Source organism: Amphiprion ocellaris, chromosome 12 (genome assembly GCF_022539595.1).
Source record: "Amphiprion ocellaris isolate individual 3 ecotype Okinawa chromosome 12, ASM2253959v1, whole genome shotgun sequence".
NCBI classification, from domain to species: Eukaryota; Metazoa; Chordata; class Actinopteri; family Pomacentridae; genus Amphiprion; species Amphiprion ocellaris.
This window is the reverse complement of record NC_072777.1, coordinates 755504-778072: the sequence shown is the minus strand read 5'-3', so window position 1 is coordinate 778072 and position 22569 is coordinate 755504. Positions and strand designations below refer to the sequence as shown.

General features: G+C 40.3%; 1 protein-coding gene across 3 annotated transcripts in view; it reads left to right on the top strand.

Moving 5' to 3' along the window:
• The first annotated feature begins 1413 nt into the window (after positions 1 to 1413).
• Positions 1414 to 22569, top strand: part of eya4 (EYA transcriptional coactivator and phosphatase 4) — a 76790-nt gene continuing 55634 nt past the window's right edge. Inside the window, exons 1-2 of one of the 3 annotated variants that reach the window (XR_008603481.1) lie at positions 1414 to 1834; positions 5317 to 5462. The gene's annotated coding sequence lies outside the window, so the exon portion shown is untranslated. Of the gene's footprint in view, positions 1835 to 5316; positions 5463 to 22569 lie in introns of those variants that run through there. The other 2 variants (XR_008603486.1, XR_008603480.1) reach the window with 2 other exon arrangements.

Sequence of the window (22569 nt, the reverse complement as noted above, 5' to 3'; positions counted from 1 at the left end):
TGCAAATAAAACAGATTCTAATCAGAGTTACTGCAGCTGTAATCAGTCCAGAAGCAACACGGAACAGAAAACTCCTCGTCTGTGATGAAAAATGATCCAAACTTCAGATTAAAATCCTGATTTTTGAACCAAACACACTTTATTCCACGTCTCATTTTAACCCTCCTGTTGTCCTCATTTATAGGCACCAAAAAAATATTGTTACCTTGTCTGAAAAAAATCCAAAAATTCTGCAAAACAAATCCCCAAATTTGGCAAGCAATAATTTTTTTTAAAAATGTAAATATTTTCAAGAAAGGAATAAAAAGCTTCCAAAAAAATCCTAAAAATATCTAAAGTGATTCCATATATATCAGTAAAACTTCTAATATTTTCTTTAAGAACATTCTCATAAAAATCAACCAAAATCCAGTGAAATTCGCTGGATTTTGGTTGATTTTTTTCTGAATGTTCTTAAAGAAACATATTTTTGTTAACATTTCTTTTCTTCCACCAAAAAATGTTGTAAAAATTCCCAAAATTGTTGAAAATGTGGACATCAGAAGTTTCACTGTGAAAATGTTTTTTTTTTCCCGCATTTTCAAACTTTGAAACGGGTCAGTTTGACCCACAGGACGAAACGAGGGTTAAAGAAAATCCACAGAAATAAAGCAGTTGTTTGAACCATTAATACATCATCTGCACACCCTTAGTCCTCATTAGGGCCGTGGAGGGGCGGAGTCTATCACGGGTTCACCTGAACAGGTAACAGTCTGTCACAGGGCTACATAGAGACAAACATTCACATCTACTGATAATCTAGAATCACTAATGAACCTCAGCATGTTGTTGGACTGTGGGAGGAACCTGGAGAACCCAGCAGGAGAACATGGAGACTCCATGCAGTAAGACAAGAATCAGAATCAGAACCAGGCCAGGATATGAACCAGGGATCTTCTAGCTGTGAGGCATCAGTTCTAACCACTGATCCACTGGACTGTAAAATAAATAAAGTGATTAAAGGCGTCCTGCTGCCTCTACGGTTCTATCATCAACCTGAACTAGTTTATCTTCTCCAGGTGGTTCTAGATCCTGCTGCTGTTTTTTAATCAAACTGTAGAATGTTTTTACTGTCAGATGATTAAAGTTTCTGATAAACTGTAGTTTTTTTTATATTAAACTGTAGTTTTTTAAAAATTAAACTCTAGAACTGATCAGAGACTTTTGTTGTTTTTCAGCTATTTAAACTCTGAGGCATCATTTGGACCAAACTATTAATAAATCCCCCTCTACCCCTCTATCTACCTCCATTTACCCCTCTACCTACCCCTCTATCTACCTCCATTTACCCCTCTACCTACCCCTCTATCTACCTCCATTTACCCCTCTACCTACCCCTCTATCTACCTCCATTTACCCCTCTACCTACCCCTCTATCTACCCCTCTCTACCCGCCTCTTATGCCCTTTTACCCCTCTACCCTCCTCCATTACTTCTTTGGGCACTCGCCCAATAGTGTGCGGCTGGCAGCTGTGCGCATGCGCAGCGGCGGTCTTGTGATGGCTGTTCGCTCCCGGAGCTAAGAGTTCCTCCAGAGCCATGTTAGTACCGGAGACCGGACAGCAGCACCGGGACACCGGCCTGAGCCTGTGAGCCGAGCCGAGCCGAGCCGAGCCGCGCTAACGACTCCTGGACCGGTTCGTGGACGGTAACGAGCAGCGGCGGCGGCGGGAGGCTCGATTCGGTGGACGGCGGCCTGCAAGCGGCGGAGAGGAGAGCGGAGAGCCGGGGATGGTCCCGGTGGTCCGGTACGAACCGTGAAGGAATCCAGAGATCACCTGGAGGCTCAGGACAGGTGAGTTAGTGCTTTAATAAACTTTATTTACACTTACAGGTGAGTTTAGTGATAAAATGAAACTTTATTTAAACTCTCAGGTGAGTTCAGTCTTTAAATAAACTTTATCCAGGTTCAGGTTTTGGTTCTAAAGAGTCCTGAGATCAGCTGGACTGGAACTGGCGACAAATAAATAAAATGGAATTTAACTTAAAGTCACAGGTGAGTTCTCTGATCAAATTAAACTTTATTTAAAATTACAGGTAAGTTTAAATAAACTTTATTTACAGTCACAGGTTGGGTTTAATTCTGACCAGCAGCTGAACTGAACCCAGATCTGTTTAAACATTCAGAAGTAAATTGACTTCAAACGCTCTGAATTAAAATGTTTTCTCCTCCAACAGTTAAAATATTTGACATAAAATGTTTAATAATTAGAATAAAACCTGGATTATTTCTGATTATTTCTGCTCTGACTCGGATCCATTTATTAACTCGAGTCTGTTTTGGATTAAATCTCATTAAATAAATCAAATCCAGCTGCAGATTTAAAGGTTTGGTTTTTATAAACGGATAAAAACAGAATTTAGGAGTTTATTCAGATGAATTTCTGCACGAAGCTTTTTATTTCTAGAAACCCTAAATGTTCTGTTTGTTCTCTGCTGTTCCTGTTCTCGGTTCTTTTCCTCCACGTGGAGTTTGTGTTTAAATGTGATCTGCAGGAAACTGGAACCTTCTTGCCTGCGAACATCTGACAGGTTCCACCAGAACCTGAGAACCCGCAGCTTAGATTTCACAGCAGAAATAAAAACTGTTATTCCTCCTGATTTATTCAAACCCAGCAGCTGCTCTCAGATTTAGGTTAAAATTAGGAGTTTAAAATAGAGTTTATAAAAAAAAAAATCCTCTTAAATCGGGATCATTTGCTCCTTTAAATTCTCCTTTTGTCACATTTATTTAACATTTTCCATTTGTTTTCATCTTGGTATTTTTAAATGTGATTTTAATCTTGCAGGTTAATTTTCTGAATTAATAAAAAAACATTTTTAAAGGAGATTCTGTAAAACGCAGCGAATATGATAAAATATATTACATATGTGCCATTATCAGACTGAAGAGAAGCTTTTATTAAATTAGTTTTTGTCTTAAAATAAGCAGCTGATGTTTGAACTGAAGCTCACCTGCTAAATGTCACATTTAGAGATTTTATTTTTAAACTACAGAATCCTGCGCGAAAAGATGAAAACCCGAACGAGTCCTCAGAGAAACACGTTTTTCTTGTCCGTGTTTTATATAAGGTGTTATTTAAGGTGGGCTTGTTGAGGTTTCAGGTTGTTTTTGTGCAGCAGTCTGCGGTTTGTTCTGCGCTCTGCGGCTGCAGAGTCGCTGCTCGGATCCACGGAAACTTCATTCTGCCTTCGGGGACGCAGAAGGAAACGGCAGAAATGATCGATCTGAGCTCAGTGTCGGGTCACTGCTGGAGGCCTCAGCTGCTCTTAGTTAAAGACACGGAGTTTATTAAAGCTGCGACACTTTCAGAGTTAAATATGATCCAAATTTATGAATCCAACTAAACTCCTTTACGCACAAACTGCTGCGTAAAGTGGTGCGTAAATTCGCCTCTCTGCGGGTTTTTCAGTGCTGTAAAGAGAACAAATCCTGCAGGGAGGAGTGAAACCGGCCGGATAGAGGCTGATTATGTCCTCCACAAAGGTGAGAGGGGGGTGAGAGGGGTGAGAGAGGGGTGAGGCGGAGGGTGAGGGAGGCTCAGGCACAAATCAATTCACCTGAGAGACGCATTATTGTCTTCGGTTTCAGGCCGGGAGGAGCTGAGCGCGATGAAAAATTAAAAGGATGCCAGTTAGTTTAAAGGATCGAGCCAGAAAGCTCCACCGCAGGGACACGCACACGCACGTGCACGCACACACGCGCACTCAGACAGACTGGAGGCGCGGCTGGCCTCAGTTAGGGATGAGAGCTGCAGCAGAGAGACTTCAGGTTCAGATGCTGATCAGACTTTGGAGAAACAAGAGGATTGTTGGATCAATTTAAATAAATAAAATGCTTCACAACTGAATTAGTTGATCCAGTTTAAGTTAACATCTTAAGTGGTTTAAATCGGCTTCAACTATTTGGTTTGCTGCAGATTAAATTTAAGGAAAGTCACAGAAAATTATTTAATTTACCCAAAAGTAAAACTTGATTTTTTTCTTAGATTTGCTGTTTTACATTCAGAAAATTGTCGGAGTTGCAGAAAAGTTACTCTGCTGTAGTGATACTTTTAATCTTTACTAACTAGTAATCACATTACTGATGTATTCAGTTAAAATGTGGATTAAATTTCAAAATAAAATCCCAGACATCACAGAACACTTCAGTAAAGCCGCTGTACTGATACTTGTTTTGTCTTTATTTGGTTCCGATGTAATCCAACAGAAGCAGAGTAATCAGAATACCCTTATTGGGCTCTAGCAGGTAATCAGATTACCTTTATTACCAGGTAATCAGATTACATTTGTCCGTTGAAACCTTCTCAGGCTGCAGCAGCTTTTTTGTCCAGTGAGGCGCAGAGAAACTTAAAATCCGTGTTTTACTGTGACCTTCCTTTATTCCTGTGTGTGTCGGTGCAACGTGCATGATCACGTGCACATATTCACACTCATGTACTCTGATGCAGCCACTTGTTCAACTGAAATCCTTTATTTGACTGTGCAGGTGCCGAAAAACACATAAACGCATAGAATTTAAAGTAGATTTTAACTGAAGCGTCTCATTTCCACTCAGATCCTCTGAAGCATTTCGTGTTGCTCTTTTGTCAGACTGTCAGAGTTTTCTCTGTTCTGGATGCTTCCTTTGTTTCTGTTGTTTTCAGGCCTTTTGTTGCAACCTCTCTGCGTGACAACAACACTCTCAGCTGAGCGTAGTTTGAGTCTTTGCAGCTCCTCGTCCTGCTTCAGGCTGCAGACAATCGTCTCCTGTCTGGTGTTAACGGCTCATCCAGCCAGCAGCCGGATCGCTTACGCAGCTCCGCTTTCATTGTTGATATTTACTTCTGCAATTATCTCTCCACTTCACCCTCAGCTGAAGATGATACACTGAAGTTAACACTGCAGCTTCCCTCCTCCGGCTCCCACTGCTCATAAACACACAGAATAACACAAAACCAAACGGCACAAAAACCAAACGGCACAAAAACCAAACGCCACAAAAACCAAACGGCACATAAACCAAACGGCACAAAAGCCAAACGCCACATAAACCAAACGGCACATAAACCAAACGGCACAAAAACCAAACGGCACATAAACCAAACGGCACATAAACCAAACGGCACATAAACCAAACGGCACAAAAACCAAACGCCACATAAACCAAACGCCACAAAAACCAAACGCCACAAAAACCAAACGCCACAAAAACCAAACGTACGCCGGCCTCCATCGACTCAGGAACGTCATCCTATTGTGTTCCTGTAAATAAAAATCTTCTTTGTCTGGTTGCAGTTGGTCGGATAGCAGCAGCAGCTACAGCAGCAGCTACAGCAGCAGCTACAGCAGCAGCTACAGCAGCAGCTACAGCAGCAGCTACAGCAGCAGCTACAGCAGCAGCAGCAGCCATGGAGGCCTCACAGGACCGCAGCCAGCAGATGGTGAGTTAAAGCTACTGTATTCATGTGTGTCGGCCACACAGTGTGAGCTCAGGGTGTGTGTCGGTAACACGCAGCAGATGTGCTTCAGCCGGTGTTCGGTCGCCATATGGCCGCCGCAGCAGCAAGACAAGGAAAGCCGTCAGCTCACCTCCTGAACCCAGAACCCGAACCCAGAACCTGCCCACAGGCTGGAGAGAATCGTTGTCTTGAAGTAAAACCATCAGAGGGACTGAATTTATCAGACAAGAGCCGTAAAACCAGGAAAAATCTACTGACTATCAACTTTCCTACGGTCATTGAAGGAATCACCTGAAACTCATGATTCCATCAGGAAAAAAAATCACCAAATCTGAGCTCAGATCATGAGATTTGATCAAATTCCTGAAACCTTTACTGGAACAATTAATCAGCTGTCAACTATTTGATGATCAGTTTGATTAATTTGATAATAAAATCAGTCTAAATTCTGTGATTCCAGCTTCTCCAATATGAATATCTTCTGGTTTCTTTCCTCTGTGACAGTAAACTGAACATCTTTGGACCAAACCAGACATTTGAGGAAACTGATCCACATTTTCTGACATTTTTGACCAAACAGCTGATTGAGAAAATAACCAACAGATGAATAAACAATAAAAATAGTAATTAACTGCAGCAGTACTGCCTGGAGAAACAAGTTCATCAAGAAATAATTAACAATTTCACAACTTAACACAACTGGAATTCAGTTTGACACAAGAAGACGTGAAATTACAAATCACATCCCAAAATACGGACACAAAGAGATATAAAACAACATAAACAAGGAATGAAACAACAAAAACAGGACACATGACGACTAAAATGAGACACAAACCTACAAAAAAGAGACACAAAACCAAAAAATAAAGACACCAAACAAGAAAAAACAAGGAATGAAATGGCAAACATAGGACACAAAATGACAAAAACGAGACCCAAACCTAGAAAAACGAGATGCAAAATGACAAAAATGAGACACAAAAGACATAAATGAGACACAAAACAACCCAAATGAGACACAAACTACACCAAACACTAAGCTGAATGCAGTGTGGTTCAGAACAGTCAGATAACTGGACTACAGCAGATGTTGAGGACTTTGAGGCCTCGGTGGGTAAAAACGTTTCAGAGTTGAACGTCTCCAGCCCTTTCAGCCCTTCACATTAAGAGCCTCCAGCCCTTTCAGCCCTTCACATTAAGAGCCTCCAGCCCTTTCAGCCCTTCACATTAAGAGCCTCCAGCCCTTTCAGCCCTTCACATTAAGAGCCTCCAGCCCTTTCAGCCCTTCACATTAAGAGCCTCCAGCCCTTTCAGCCCTTCACATTAAGAGCCTCCAGCCCTTTCAGCCCTTCACATTAAGAGCCTCCAGCCCTTTCAGCCCTTCACATTAAGAGCCTCCAGCCCTTTCAGCCCTTCACATTAAGAGCCTCCAGCCCTTTCAGCCCTTCACATTAAGAGCCTCCAGCCTCGGGCGTGTCATCAGCGTCCCACTTGTGCTTGTTTAAAGACCAGCCGTATTGTTGGGAAAATGATTTTGGCAGCCGGTGAGCGAGCGGCCTCACATTTCAAAGCTGTTAGTCAGACTCCAGATCAGCTGAAATTTCATCTGCTGAGGAACACTGGACAGGAACCGCTGCTTTCTGCTGCTTTCTGTGTCACAACTGGGCCGGCTCAGTTACAGCTGGGTCAGTGCACGCACACAACAGCTACACAGCAACTACACAACAGCTACACACACACACACACACATAGAACTAGACAGGACAGATACACAACTACTACACACATACAGACATGAACCAAAGTCTGCATCTACTAGTAAAGACATGTATCAGGACGGTCTTTAGTCTCCAGTGACTCCTAGAACTCTGACTTTATGATGGAACCATTGAAACATGAATCTTTGTCACTAAAACAATCCTGTATTTTGGTTCTTTTTAATTTTATTAAAGGTTTTCTGGAAATACGGATCATAAATATACAAACAAATGTTAATATTTGGTTAAATTAGTCTGTCTCCTTCTCAGTTCGGTTCTTCTGGTTTCAGTCTTCTAGTTCATCTTTGACTCCTCTAGACTCTATACCTACCGTCAAGCATGGAGGTGGCAGTATCATTATACTATCAATTTAAGTGACTCAAGTCTGAGGCAGAAAGACAACAAATGTAGTTGAACGGCACCAATTCTGGTTCAGTTCTACTACATGTGTGGTCTTTCTGACTTGGTTCTTCAGGTTCTTGATGGGTTTAAGTCAGGACTTTGGGGAGACCAGTCTAGAACCTTCATTCCAGCCTGATGGAACCATTTCTTTACCACGTATGATGTGTGTTTGGGGTCATTGTCTGGTTGAAACATCCAACTGTGTCCAAGATCAACCTTCTGCTGATGGTTTTAGGTTCTCCTGAAGAACCTGGTGGTGATCTCCTTCTTCATTATTCCATTTACTTTGTGTAAAGCTCCAGTTCCACAGAGCATGATACTGCCACCATCATGCTGGATGGTAGGTTTGGTGTTTTTGGGGTTAAGAAATGACCCAACCAAGACAGTCTGAAACCAGTCCTAAACCAGTCCTAAACCAGTCCTACAAAGGTCTAAAACCAGGACCAAGATCAAACCTAAACCAGTCAGAACCAGTCCAACATACAGTCTGAAACCAGTCCTAAAAAAGTCAGAAATCAGCACAAAATCAGGACCAAAACCAAACCTAAACTACTCCTAAATGAAGTCCAAGATAATCCTGAAATCAACTTTAAATCGCATCCAAAACCAGGAGAACCAAGACCGGAACCAAACATAAACCAGTCCCAAGAAAGTCCAGAACCAGTCCAACATCCAGTCTGAAACCAGTTCAGAAGCTCTTCTAGAAAGCCCCAGAGCATGATACTGCCACCACCATGCTGGATGGTAGGTTTGATGTTCTTGGGGTTAAAGGCCTCACCTTCAGTTTTTGTTCCATCTGACCACAGAACTTCTTCAGATGTTTGCTGAGCTCCTCAGACTTTCCCCCTGTAGAGTTTGATTCTAATGAGTGGATCTAATGGTTCTATTTAAACTGGATCAGAGGAGTCAGCAGGTGTAGTTGACTGGAATCACTCAGGAGAAGTTAAGAGGCCATGAAACTAAGAAAACTAGATTAACACAACTTAATACATCAACAAACTGATGGTTCCAGTTCCTGTTTGTTTATTTATGACGCATATTTCCAGAAGAACTTTAATAAATCTATAAAAGAACCAAAATACAGGATTGTTTTAGTGACAGAGATTCACGTTTCAATGGTTCCAACATAAAACACAAATATAAAAACAAATATGGACAGAGCGAAATAATGGCTAAAGAAACATACGGATGGAATAGATAAAGCAGCATCTCTCTGTCTCCTCAGATCAGATATTGATGTCCATGTTCCAGCGTTCCTTCACCTGCTTTAAATAGTTCTCTGGTATCATTTATTCTGTGAATCTGAGCTGCAGCTGAGACATTGATTAATTGTTCAGGTTGGAAATGAGATCTCAGAGGAAGGACACAGATTTTTATCAGTCTCAGACCTCAGAAACATTCGCTCTACTTTTCTCTCTGCTGGAAATGTTCACGTTTATTTAGTCAAATCCTCTACACAGTTAGACTTAACATGAATCCATTGGTTGTTTGGTTCTAAAATGTTCAAAATGTGGATCAGAGTTTCCTCAACAGTCTGCTTTAGTCCAAAGATCTTCAGTTTACTGTCACAGAGGAAAGAAACCAGAAGATATTTACATTTAAGAGGCTGGAATCACAGAATTTAGTCTGATTTTAATCCAAAAACGACCGAAACTGTTTAATAAAATATCTGCTGATTAATTGAACTGAGTTTTACGACCAGCACTTGAACAAAAAGTCATTTTAAAGTCGTCTCCTTTGACTTTCAGACTCTGTGATGGACATTTTCACCATCCTGGGATATTTTAGAGACAAAACACTAAAAATATAATAAAATAATAGTTATTTTAGCCCTGAAGAGGCTCTAAAATGTAGATTTAACAGCAGAATTCAGGAAACATAAAAAACAAACCACACAGAGAGTCCAAGTGGAGTCAGACTGGACTGAAACGAACCATTATTGGATTTATTTTCTGGCTTACTTCATTAGTTTGGTCTGAAAAATGTCAGAAAACGTTTAAAAATGTGGATCAGTTTCCCCAAATGTCTGGTTTAGTCCAAAGATCTTCAGTTTACTGTCACAGAGGAAAGAAACCAGAAAATATTCACATTTAAGTAGCTGGAATCACAGAATTTGGACGTTTTTTTATTTAAAAATCATCAAAGTGTTGCTGACTAATTAAATAGTTGACATTATTTTGTGTCTTTTTGTGGTATATTCACCCATTTCTGTGGTGATTTGGGGTCATTTTGTGGTACTTTTGGCCGTTTGTGGTCATTTTGCACCTTTTTGTGCTGATTTTGTGTCTTTTTGTGGTAGTTTGGACCCTGTTTGTGGTAATTTTGTCTCATTATGTGGTTATCTTGTGTCTTTTTGGGGAACTTTTGCATTTTCTGTGCTGGTTTTGCATATGTTTGTGGTCATTTTGGCCTTTTCATGGTTATATTGCGTGTTTTTGTGGAAATTTTGTGTCTTTCTGTGGTAATTTGGGCCATTTTTGTGGTAACTTTCAAGCTTTTTTTAGATATTTTAGTTGCAGTTTTTCCCAGAACTCAGATGTGTTTTTCCTCCTAAATGTCATGGTTCTATCTGCTGGACTGATGAAGTTCTGAGGCTCAGAAATGATGGAAAAAGTCCATTTAAAAAGTCATAAATCTGGATCCACCTCTATGGACTTCAAGGACCTGGAATTCTGGAAATATTCCCAGGATGAAGGTAGAACTCTGATCAGTGATAAAGTTACTGGAGATGAAGAACCAGATGTTCTGAGGAGATCAGGAAGGAACTTTAGTCCTATTTGGTTGATTTTTATTTTTGTCCTGAGTTTGGGTTTTGGTCACAATTTCACCTGTTTTGTGGTCATTCTGGTCCTTTTTGTGGTGATCTTAGGTGTTTTTCCTGGTTTGTTTGAACCTTTTAGTGTAGTTTGGGCTCTTTTTGGGGTGATTTTGTGTGTTTTTATGGTTATTTTGCATGTTTTTCTTTTTGCCACATTTGTGTTTTCATATCAATTTCCCCTGTTTTGTGGTAATTACAGTACTTTTTGTGGTGATCTTGGGTGTTTTTTTCTGGCATATTTGAATCTTTTAGGGTAGTTTTGGTTCTTTTTGTGGTAATTTTAGCCATTTTTGTGGTGATGATAGGAGGAACTTTTATGTTTATGTCAGAAATGGTAAAAAAAAAAATAGAAATCTCACTCGTCTGCACATGTTTTAAACTAAAAATATTCAGAAGCTCTTGAAAAGGTGGACCCAGTGAATGTTTAGGAATAAGTGACATTAAACGCTGATCTTCTGGTTAATATTTAAAGTGAAAGCTGCTGATGAGGAACAGTTCTCTGGAGGTTTCTGTCACCAGACACCTCCTCCATCCTCCTGGTCATCTGGGTGGCCGTCAGGCGTCCTCGCTGGCCGCCTGCCGTCTGGGGTCCTCGGGGAGCGCTACAGCAGTGGTTAGCGTGCTAGGCTACTTTTAGCTTGTTTAGCGTGTCTCCACCTGTTGTCACGTCCTCCATTAGCCGCGGAGAAAAGGCGCTAACAGTTTCTGAGAGATGCTCCCAGTTAAATCCAGTCTGATCAGGAACTAATGAAATCTACAAGAAGTTCTTCAGTTTGTCCAACAGCACCTCAATGAAGTCTGATGGCTGCTCTCAGAAAATAATGGTTCTTTAATGGTTCTTCACGGGGCTGAGAACCTCTTTGTTCTGGTTCTTCACCTACGTTCTGTAAATGTTGTTTAAGGGCACCATTAAAGGAACCCTGTCTGGATGGTTCTTTGAGGGATCTTGAGTGAACTGTTTTCAGAGAGGCTCTTTGAAAGAAACTGTGGCTAAAAGGTTCTGTGTGGAACTAAAAGCAGTTCTTCTGTGGCACTGATGTGAATAACTGTCTTTTGGTGGTTCTTATAGGCACCTTTGGGCTCCTTGAAAGAACATTCTGAAGAAATGGTTCTTTAAAGAACCTCTTGCTTAAAGGATCTTTGCAAAACTAGAACTAGTTCTTCTGTGGCATCACTGCAAAAAAAAAAAACATGTTTTGAGTTATTTTTTGATGGTTTTTTTTGGCAGTTCTTTAAAGAACTTTGCTTAAAGGTTCTATGTGGAACTAAAAGTGGTTCTTCTCTGGCATCACTGCAAAGAAACACTTCTGATGGTTCTGTGAAGCATGTTTGGGTTTTCTGTAAAGAATCTGTTGCTATAAGGATCTTTGCAGAGCTAGAAATGGTTCTTGTGATGGTTATTTTGAGCACCTTTGGGGGTTCTTAAAAGAATTATTTGAAGATTTTTAGAGAACCTCTTACTTAAAAGTTCTCTAAGGAACGAAAAATGATTCCTCTGTGGTATCACTGCTCAGAAGTATTTGTTTGATGGTTCTCTGAGGAAGCTTTGGGGGTTCTTGAAAGAACATTCTGAAGAAATGGTTCTTTAAAGAACCTCTTTCTTGAAGGATCTTTGTGGAACTAGAAAATTTTCTTCTATGGCATCACCCCAACCAACCACCTCTAATCCTTTAGTGGTTCTTATAGAAACTGTGTCACTCTTGCTCAAAGGATCTTTGCAGAACTAGAAATGCTTCTTCTATAGCATCACTGTGAAGAACTGTTTTTGTGGCATCTTTGGGGGTTCTTGAAAGAACTGCTTGAAACAATTGATCTTTATGATCTGCTGGATTATAAATGTACAAACAGAAATGTTAATATTTGATTAATTTGTCCATTTCTACCATAGATTGGTTCTTCTGGTTTCAATCTTCTGGTTTATCTTCAACTCCTCTGGACTCTATACCTACCATCAAGCATGGAGGTGGCGGTATCATTATACTCTCAATTTAACTGACTCAGGTCTGAGACAGAAAGACAACAAATGTTGTGAAATTGGTGCCGTTCCACTACATTTGTTGTCTCTCTGTCTCAGACTTGTTTCTTCATCAGTCCACGGGTTCTCTAAGGAACCTCCTCTATGGTGTCACTGCTCAGAAGTATTTCTTGATGGTTCTTAGATGCAGCTTGGGGGTTCTTGAAAGAACATTCTGAGGAACAGAACAGTCATTTTTGGTTCCGGTTAGCACCTTTTCTTCCCTCCGGTGGGTTGGTGTCTGTGGACCTCATGGAACCACCTGAAGATGACGTGATGAAGAAGGTTCTGTAGCTGGAGCCCTTTCCTGTGGAGCTCTGGGAGAGAACGTGGAGAGAACGTGGCAGCTGTCACAGCCGGAGGAGGCCGGCTCGGGTTGCAGCCTCTTTCACCCCGACAACCCCATACAGACACGTTCGCACTGACTTACATGCAGCCGCAGCAGCTTAATGCGAGCGCAGCCCTGCCCCGATCGCTAACACCGTGCTGGCGTCATACAATTCAAAATCTGCCCGGCAACGGGGCGTGTTGTGGTGTAACAGCTACCCTGGCATCCTGCAGCCTGGCATCCTGGCACCGCTTCGGTTTCAGCTGTAGCTCAGTGATTCTCGAAGATTTATGTTTAGCTGACAGCTGAGAGTTTCTGCTCAGACGGACCACGTCGTTTCAGCCGCCATGTGAAAGAAGGAGCTGAAACTCTCCACGTTCTGCTGCTCCACACCAAAAGAAAACGTTCTAATTCTACAAGTACATTTAGGTTTGTTGAGAAACTATGAAAAGGAAGATTTGGCTACGAAAAAAGAAAAAAAACCTCAGTTGTAGAGCTGCACAGTTACTAGGAATTTGTCTTTCCACAGTCAAATGGACACAATCAGATGTGGTATTAATATTTAAAATGTTCTTCTCATACAGAAGATCCACGGGTTTCAAAACAAAATGACTTAAAATTTGTCTTAAACAACCCAAAGTGTGACAGTGGCTGGAAATGTTTTGTGTCCAAAATTTCTCAAAACCTGCCTGGAGTTACACAAAAGCTGTCCAAAGTTGCAGAAAATCTGTCCAAAGTTACACAAAAGTGTCCCAAATTACTCAAAACTATTCAAACTGACTTAAAAATAGTTCAGAATGACTAATCTTGTCCAGATTGACTGAGTTACACAAAAGCTGTCCAAAGTTACACAAAAGCTGCTCAAAATCACACAAAAGCTGTTCAAAATTACACACAAACTGTCCAGAATTATACAAAAGCTGTCCAGAATTACACAAAAGCTGTCCAGAATTACACAAAACTGTCCACAATTACACAAATGTGTCCAAAATTACTGAAAAATGAGACGCAAAATGAGGAACACGAGACACAAAATGAGGAAAATGAAACAAAAAATGAGGAAAATGAGACAAAATGAGGAAAATGAAACAAAAATGAGGAAAAGAGACACAAAATGAATAAAATGAGGCACAAAATGAGGAAAATGAGACTCAAAATTTTAAACTTGTCCAGATTGACTGGACACCTGCCTAGAGTGGCACAAAAGCTGTCCAAAGTTACACAAAAGTTCTTCAAAATTACACAAAAGCTGTCCAAAATTACTTGAAACTATTCAAAATGACTTAAAAATTGTTCAGAATGACTAAACTTGCCCAAAATTACTCAAATCTGTCCAAAAGTACTTGATAATTAGTACTGTAAAGGTGAAGTACATAATACTAACCTCTCCCCTGGGAATTCTGCTGTGAGAGTTAAACCATGAAGAACACATGAAGTCATTTCTGAACATTTTCTAGAAACTGTACAGAAACTGGATGCAGAAAACTGGCAAATAAGATACACAAAATGAGGAAAATGAGACAAAATGAGGAAAACAAGACGCAAGATGAGGAAAATGAGACGCAAAATAAGAAAAAAGAGACACAAAATGAGGAAAATTAAACAAAAAATGAGGAAAACAAGACACAAAATGAGGAAGATAAGACACAGAATGAGGAAAATGAGACACAAAATGAGGAAAATGAGGAAAATGAGACACAAAATGAGGAAAATGAGATGCAAAATGAAAATGAGACGCAAAATAAAGAAAATGAGATGCAAAATGAGGAAAATGAGACACAAAATAAGGAAAATGAGAAAAATGAGGCACAAAATGTGGAAAATGAGATGTAAAATGAGGAAAATGAGACAAAATGAGGAAAATGAGATGCAAAATGAGGAAAATGAGATGCAAAATGAGATGCAAAATGAGGAAAATGAGACAAAATGAGGTAAATGAGACAAAACAAGGAAAATGAGGAAAATGTATCCGGAATTGTTCCAGATAGTGTCTGATTCTAGTGGTGGTTCCATCTGGTCCAGATAGTTTCTGGTCCTGGTTCCGTCTTTCCCAGATAGTCTGTAGTTCTGGTTCTGCTTCCATCTGGTCCAGATCGTCTACAGTTTCTGGAGGTGTGAGGTGATCAGGTCAGACTCGGATCTCGCTGCAGAATTCATCCGATCTGGAGCAGCGTGGGCTGAGCTCAGACAGGAAACCACAGCACATTGTGGAGGTGTTCTGTCTGGTATTCCCATCACTGGGAGCTGTGGGAGCTGTGGGAGCTGAGGTCATCTGAGTGGAGAACGTCTCACACCGAGGCCTCCATGTTTAAATGAAATCAATCAGAGCAAAGCTTCTCTTAGCGTTCCTCGGTTTATTGATCAGTCAAAGAAAACCAGACTAGAAGACTAATGCCAGATGTTACACATTTCCACACAACAACATCGGTTCTTAAAAAAAGTCTCTGTTCCATCGACAGAAGGCAGTAAACTTCCAGAGTTCCAGCAGAACCGTTCTGCTTACAGAAAAATGCTTCCTCTTTCTGCTGGGAAGGAAATTAAAGTGCAACAGTTGAGCTTCGGTTACGAAGAACCTGCCGACCGCCAGAACTTCCTCTGCTGCTGGATTAGATTTCTGTTTCTGCAGCTGAGGAGAGAACGGTCCGACTGCACCTCAGGAACACTCAGAACCATTCAGGAACACTCGAGAACACACAGATAATACCAGTAAATAATGCAGTGACTGGTTTTAACTGGTTTTAATGGCTGAACTTCAAAAAGTGCAGCAAGCAAAACAAACAACCTTTAATCAGAATGAATGTGGAACTAGAAATGAAGAACCTCCGGACACGAACCAAACGCTGTAAAACAGAAAAACAACAGAAATGACACCGAAGCCAGAATTTTGTTCTGTTTTTATGCAGTTTTGTAAGCGAGGCTAAGCTAAACTAAGCTAAGCTAAGCTAGCTCTTATCTCCTGTTTGACTGTAGAAGAACTTTTCCAGGTTTAACAGCTGAACTAATGTTGTATTACTCTAAGGAACAGCAGAGTTCTGTGATGATCAGCATATGTCTGTTTATCCTTCTGTCTGTCTGTCCATCTGTCTGTCCGTCTGTCCATCTGTCCATCCGTTTGTCCGTCTGTCCATCTGTCCATCCGTTTGTCCGTCCGTTTGTCCGTCTGTCCGTCTGTTTGTCCGTTTGTCCGTCTGTCCGTCTGTTTGTCCGTCTGGCTGTCCGTCTGTCCGTCTGTTTGTCCATCTGTTAGCGACGTTATCATTCCAGTAGACGCTGAAACGGTCTCAGATCGTGTTCTTCAATTCATGCTGCATTTATTGATTTGTTTATTGTTTGGTTTATTGATTGATCTATTGACATATTGGAGGTTTCTAGTGACTGTTGGGTTGAACTGAATCAAAAGTTGAACGGAGACGTTTCTAATGGTTGTCCTCGATTCTTCCTCCATCCACTTCGCCTCTATGTCTCTTTCTTTCTTTGTCTCTGTCTCTTTGCATTGTGTCTCTTTGCGTTGTGTCTCTTGCCTCTTTGTCTCTCTCCTCTTTGTGTCTCTGCTCTGCATCTCTTTCTCTCTGTGTCTCTTTGCTTCTTTGTGTCTCTTGCCTCTTTGTCTCTTTCTCTCTTTGTCTCTTTGCCTCTTTGTCTCTTTCTCTTTGTCTCTCTCCTCTGTGTCTCTTTGCCTCTTTGTCTCTCTCCTCTCTTTGTCGCTCTTGTCTCTCTGCCTCTTTGTCTTTCTCACATTGTCTCTCTCCTCTGTGTCTCTGTGTCTCTTTGCATTGTGTCTCTTTCCTCTTTGTCTCTCTCCTCTTTGTCTCTCACCTCTTTGTCTCTTCGTCTTTGTCTCTCTACTCCGCATCTCTTTGTCTCTTTGCTTCTTTGTGTCTCTTGCCTCTTTGTCTCTTTGGCTCTCTCCTCTGTGTCTCTGCGTCTCTTTGCCGCTTTGTCTCTTGTTTCTTTGTCTCTGTGTCTCTGTGTCTCTTTGCTGCTTTGTCTCTTTGTCTCTGTGTCTCTGTGGCTGCAGCGATGTTTCGGTTCTGTTGTCGTCCAGGAATCCGATCCAGATTCAGTCCAGTTCTCTGGAGGAGAACCAGGAATGGTTCTGGGAGTTTTTCTGGCAGTCGGTCCTCACCTGTCCTCACCTGTCCTGGGCTTCACCTGCTGCTCTTGTTCTCTGCTCTGTTCTCAGGCCCACGGCCAGGTTCTCCTCAGCAGAACATCTGGAGCAGCCAGAGGTTTTATTAGGAAGACGAGATGAAGTGTTGCTGCTTCAGACAGAGACTCAAGAGTTCTCCGTCTGAGAGCAGAACGCTGAGATCAGAATAATAAGACGGAACAATACAGAACAATATGGAACAATACTGAATAAGACGGAATAATAATACAGGTAATAATAATAATAATAATAATAATACAGAATAATCCTGGACCTGAGAGCAGAGGGAGTGTTAGCGTTGGTGTGTATTAATGTTGGTGCGTATTTGTAGGGCTACCTGCCTGATGTCGTACCTGTGGCTGTGATGTCATGAGCAGCATTATTTAACACGCAGCTGGGAGCCATTCATCATTTAATTAAAAGCGTCTGAAAGGGATCTGAGGCCCCTAATGAGATTAGCTTTAATTATTGATGAGCACACACACACACACACACACACACACACACACACACACACACACACACACACACACACACACACACACACACACACACACACACACACTGCTGGTTTCTTGCTGCTCTGCTTCATGATGGGATGTGAAGCTGTTCCAGGCTGCTGTGTGGCGACCAGGCCGGAGGTTCTGCAGGTTCTGCAGGTTCTAGAGGTTCTAGAGGATTTAGAGGTTCTGGAGGTTCTGCGTCGGGTTCAGATTGTTCTGTCTCTGCGGTCAGGTCGGGATGGAGGACGGTTTGCAGGACGTTGGTGTCGTGTTTCCTCACAGCAGCAGAGAAAAGCTGCTCCAGTTTGTTGTAAACCTTCAGGTTCAGTCTGCTGGTTTAACTGGGAAACATCATGTTTTATTTTATTTTTGCTCCTTTTGTCATCCTGCACTTTTTAATAAATGCTGCACTGTAATTTAATAAACAGTTTGCTGTTATTGCACAGACTTTCCCTGACAAAAATGCATCCCAAATAATTCAAATATTATTGTTATATATATATATCTCATGATTGACACACTGTTATGCATACAATTGAATAATGAGTTTTAAAAGTAGTGTATTCTGCACTTTTATTTTGTAAAGTACTGCTATATAAACAAAAATACAGTAACATTTGGTTTGCAAACACTTTAAACAAATAAAGTGCTTTTTAACAGCAGCATTCCCTTCATACAGCAGCAGTTAAAACATTTCTTGTAAATCTCAACTTAAACATTGATGTAATCACATCAAGCCAGAGCTATTTGCCACTGCAGTGGCATTAACGTTTTATCTGGTTTGTTATATATAATAGAAAAACAAGATACCCTCAGAGTCCAGAGCCACAATCATAACATTATAACAGGAACCTTCCCAGTAACAGCAAGTTAACATTTATACGTCTGTGTTCTTATTTTTTCTCTGGCACCAGCAGAAACATCTTTCTTTCATCAGGGAGCAGCAGAACCAGTCTATGTTCATCAGCAGCTGGTGAAAAAGTCCACAGCTGGGACTGACTGCAGAAGACTTTTTAGTCTGTGAAGTCCATGTCTGGACTTCTTTTTTTGGCCTCTTTAGGCTTTATTATATAGGACAGTGGAGAGTGACAGGAATCATGGGAAGAAGCTCAAATGGCTGTGGGTTGGACTTGAACTCTGCACCAGGAACTCATCCTGGTTATGTCATGACACAAAAAACCTTCCAGTGATGCAGGTTGAGGCTCATACGTGCCGCCATTCGTTGATCCTCAGACCGACATCTTCCACAATACTAATCAGAATGCAGTCTATAGCTAACTACTTCTCTGTTAGCTTGTCTTGTTTTAGTTTATCTCTATTTCTCCCATACGCTGAATGCAGCCAGTCTGCTGAAATCTCCCTCCACTGTTAGTTTGGGTGAGACGTGATGAATGAGTGAGACTTTATCTGGTTCTCTGCTGGTTTATTGAACCTTTATACAGGCTACTGTGGGCCGTAGCCAACGCCAGAAGTTCCCCTAAAATGCCATTTTTCTCTTGTCCACCCCCCTGATGACCAAACTGAATCTCTAATAAACCCGTTAGAATCTCATTTAAATCTCCTTTTTTTGGTTTTATTTTTTCATTCATGTCTCTGTAATTTTGGGAACATTTTTTAATCAACATAATATTTTAAATAATAATTATTATTCATGGAAAGTTTCCCACAACATGTTAGCAGTGTTCCTACAGAATGTGTAGAGCAAAGCTATGTCCTCTCTTCTATTGTCCATCTTTCTTGATTGAATGTCTCCCTCCAGCTCATATTATCAGGATCAGACTAATTCTTTTTACTGTTTTCCATCAGTCAGTTTGTCCTCTTGGTCAGCAGTAACAGCAGCTAAATATCTAGCTTCTACTGCTGAGAAAAAGATCACATTAGCATGGATTAGCAACCCTGTTAACAACATTTTGAAGCCCAAATGTCCTCTGGGCCTGGAATGATCCTTATATTATAGCCATGGTAAATGACCTCAAAATGAGTAAAAATAGGACAGAAGCAGAAAACAATCAGGAGCTATATGGTAAAAACTGCAACCGTTTGATCCTGGAGGATAAAATCACGGTAACAATGAGGTGGACGTGGAGGAAACTCATCTAAAAGCAGAAAAAACTGCTAAAAGTGACCTGAAACTAAAATGGAATCAAATCTGGTCTGTCCGGAAATACCGAAAAAATGTGTCAAAAATTATTCAAATTTTGTCCAAAATTAATAAAAACATCATCCAGAGTTTTTCAAAATGACTCAAAGTTGATCCAAAATGACACAGATTATCCGTCATGAGTTATCTAAAATAACTGAGAACTGATCAGGACTTCATGTTAACCCTCGTATCGTCCTGCGGGTCAAATTGATCTGTTTTAAAGTTTGAAAATGTGGAGAAAAAAATATATTTTCACAGTGCAACTTCTGATGTCCACATTTTCAACATTTTTGGGAAATTTTTGAAAATTTTTTGGTGGAAAAAAAAAGGTTTAAAAATGTTTCTTAAGAACAGTCACATAAAAATCAACCAAAATCCAACAAATTTCACTGGATTTTGGTTGATTTTTATGTGAATGTTCTTAAAGAAAATATTAGAAGTTTTACTGATTATATATGGAATCACTTTAGATATTTTTAGGATTTTTTTGGAAGGTTTTTACTCATTTTTTGAAAAATATTTTCTTGTCAAATTTGGGGGATCTTTTTAAAATAAAATTTTTAAGGGAGACTTTTAAGGAATTATTGGAATTTTCTTCCTGAAGGTTTTGCAAATTTTCTGAAATTTGGGGATTTTTTTTGCAGAATTTTTGGATTTTTTTTCAGACAAGGAAACAATATTTTTTGGTGCCTGTAAATGAGGACAACAGGAGGGTTAAACACGGATCAATGCGTCTGTGAACTGTTAGATAAATCTGTAATTAATGAGACATTTTAACAGGAAACTTAATTCCACTTTATTCCCGTTTTAGATTGAATCAGCTGATCTTTGTGTAAATTTGAACCATTTAGAGAAAAAACAAATGTTTCCTTTTTATTTAACTTCAGTGTTTTTATGGAAATATGAAAAATATAAATCAGTTTTCATCACAGAAGAGTTTTTTTATTATTATTGTACTGTAAATGCATCACTAAGTAGCAGAAAGGAAAAATAAATAGTAAAATATAGCTTAATCTGGAATGAAAGGAACAGAAAACTTCCATTTATTTACGTTTTTTACTCTGCAGATTTATTATTAAATAATAAAACATCTCATTTTCTCTACAGATTCACAATTAAATAGAGAAGGCTCAAAATTAAATAGCAAGAAATTATATTTAATATATAGACAATATCTTTTTTATTTTTACAATCAATACTTTAATATTATAATTTTTTCTACTATAGACTCCGTTAAAGTATTTATTGTGGACACATTTTTTAATAAATATCAGATTTATCATTTTAAATCACAGAAAATGTAAGAAATTAATTTTTTTTTGTTTTAATTTTGAATTGCAGGACGAAGAGAATCCATTTAATGTAAATGTTTTCCAGCGTCTGAATTTAAAAACTGAAAATTCATATTGAGATGTGTGTGTTTTATGTTAGTGTGTGTGTGTGTGTGTTGTTAGAGTGTTTTATGTGTGTTAGAGTGTGTGTGTTAGTGTGTTTTATGTGTGTTTTTTATATATGTGTGTGTGTTACAGTGTGTTTTATGTGTGTGTTTTTTACATACGTGTGTGTTAGTGTGTTTTATGTGTGTTTTTTATATGTGTGTGTGTTACGGTGTGTTTTATGTGTGTTTTTTATATATGTGTGTGTGTTACAGTGTGTTTTATGTGTGTGTGTTTTTTATATATGTGTGTGTGTTACAGTGTGTTTTATATGTGTGTGTTTTTTATATATGTGTGTGTGTTACAGTGTGTTTTATGTGTGTGTGGATCTGTGCAGTTCTGGGGTCAGTTTCTCCAGTTGTTTTTTTAATCACTCTCATCAGATTAGCTGATCCGGGGCAGTCGAGGCCAAATGCACAGTTAACAGTGCAGAACTGACACACACACACACACACACACACACACACACACACACACACACACACACACACACACACACACACACACACACACACACACACACACACACACACACACACACACACACACACACACACACACACACACACACACACAAATACACACAGTAACACACAAAAAGGACTCCTCCAAGGCCGTTCATTCCCTCATGTGGCATTGTCAGAAATGCAGCATTTTATTATTATTATTATGATTATCATTAGTTACTGATGATCAGAAATCAGGAGTCCATAGAATGTGTCCATTTATTATCGATGGACCCACAAATAAAATGACATTGCGCTGAGCACAGGCGTGTGTTATGCATGTGTACTTTATGTATGGATACTGGATCATGTGACCTAAATATGTGTAAATTACTCTCATCAAGGAGAAACCAGCTGGAGGTTCTGGAAGACATTTCTAGAAATGAAACCTCCAGCCGGTTTCTAGAAACATCTTCCGGAACCTCCAGCCGGTTTCTAGAAACATCTTCCGGGACCTCCAGCCAGTTTCTTGAAACATCTTCTGGAACCTCCAGCCAGTTTCTAGAAACATCTTCCGGGACCTCCAGCCGGTTTCTAGAAACGTCTTCCGGAACCTCCAGCCGGTTTCTAGAAACATCTTCCGGGACCTCTAGCCGGTTTCTAGAAGCGTCTTCCGGAACCTCCAGCCGGTTTCTAGAAACATCTTCCGGAACCTCCAGCCGGTTTCTAGAAACATCTTCCGGAACCTCCAGCCGGTTTCTAGAAACATCTTCCGGAACCTCCAGCCGGTTTCTAGAAACATCTTCCGGGACCTCCAGCCGGTTTCTAGAAACATCTTCCGGAACCTCCAGTCGGTTTCTAGAAACATCGTCCGGGACCTCCAGCCGGTTTCTAGAAACGTCTTCCGGAACCTCCAGCCGGTTTCTAGAAACATCTTCCGGAACCTCCAGCCGGTTTCTAGAAACGTCTTCCGGGACCTCCAGCGGGTTTCTAGAAACATCTTCCGGAACCTCCAGCGGGTTTCTAGAAACATCTTCCAGAACCTCCAGCGGGTTTCTAGAAACGTCTTCCGGAACCTCCAGCCGGTTT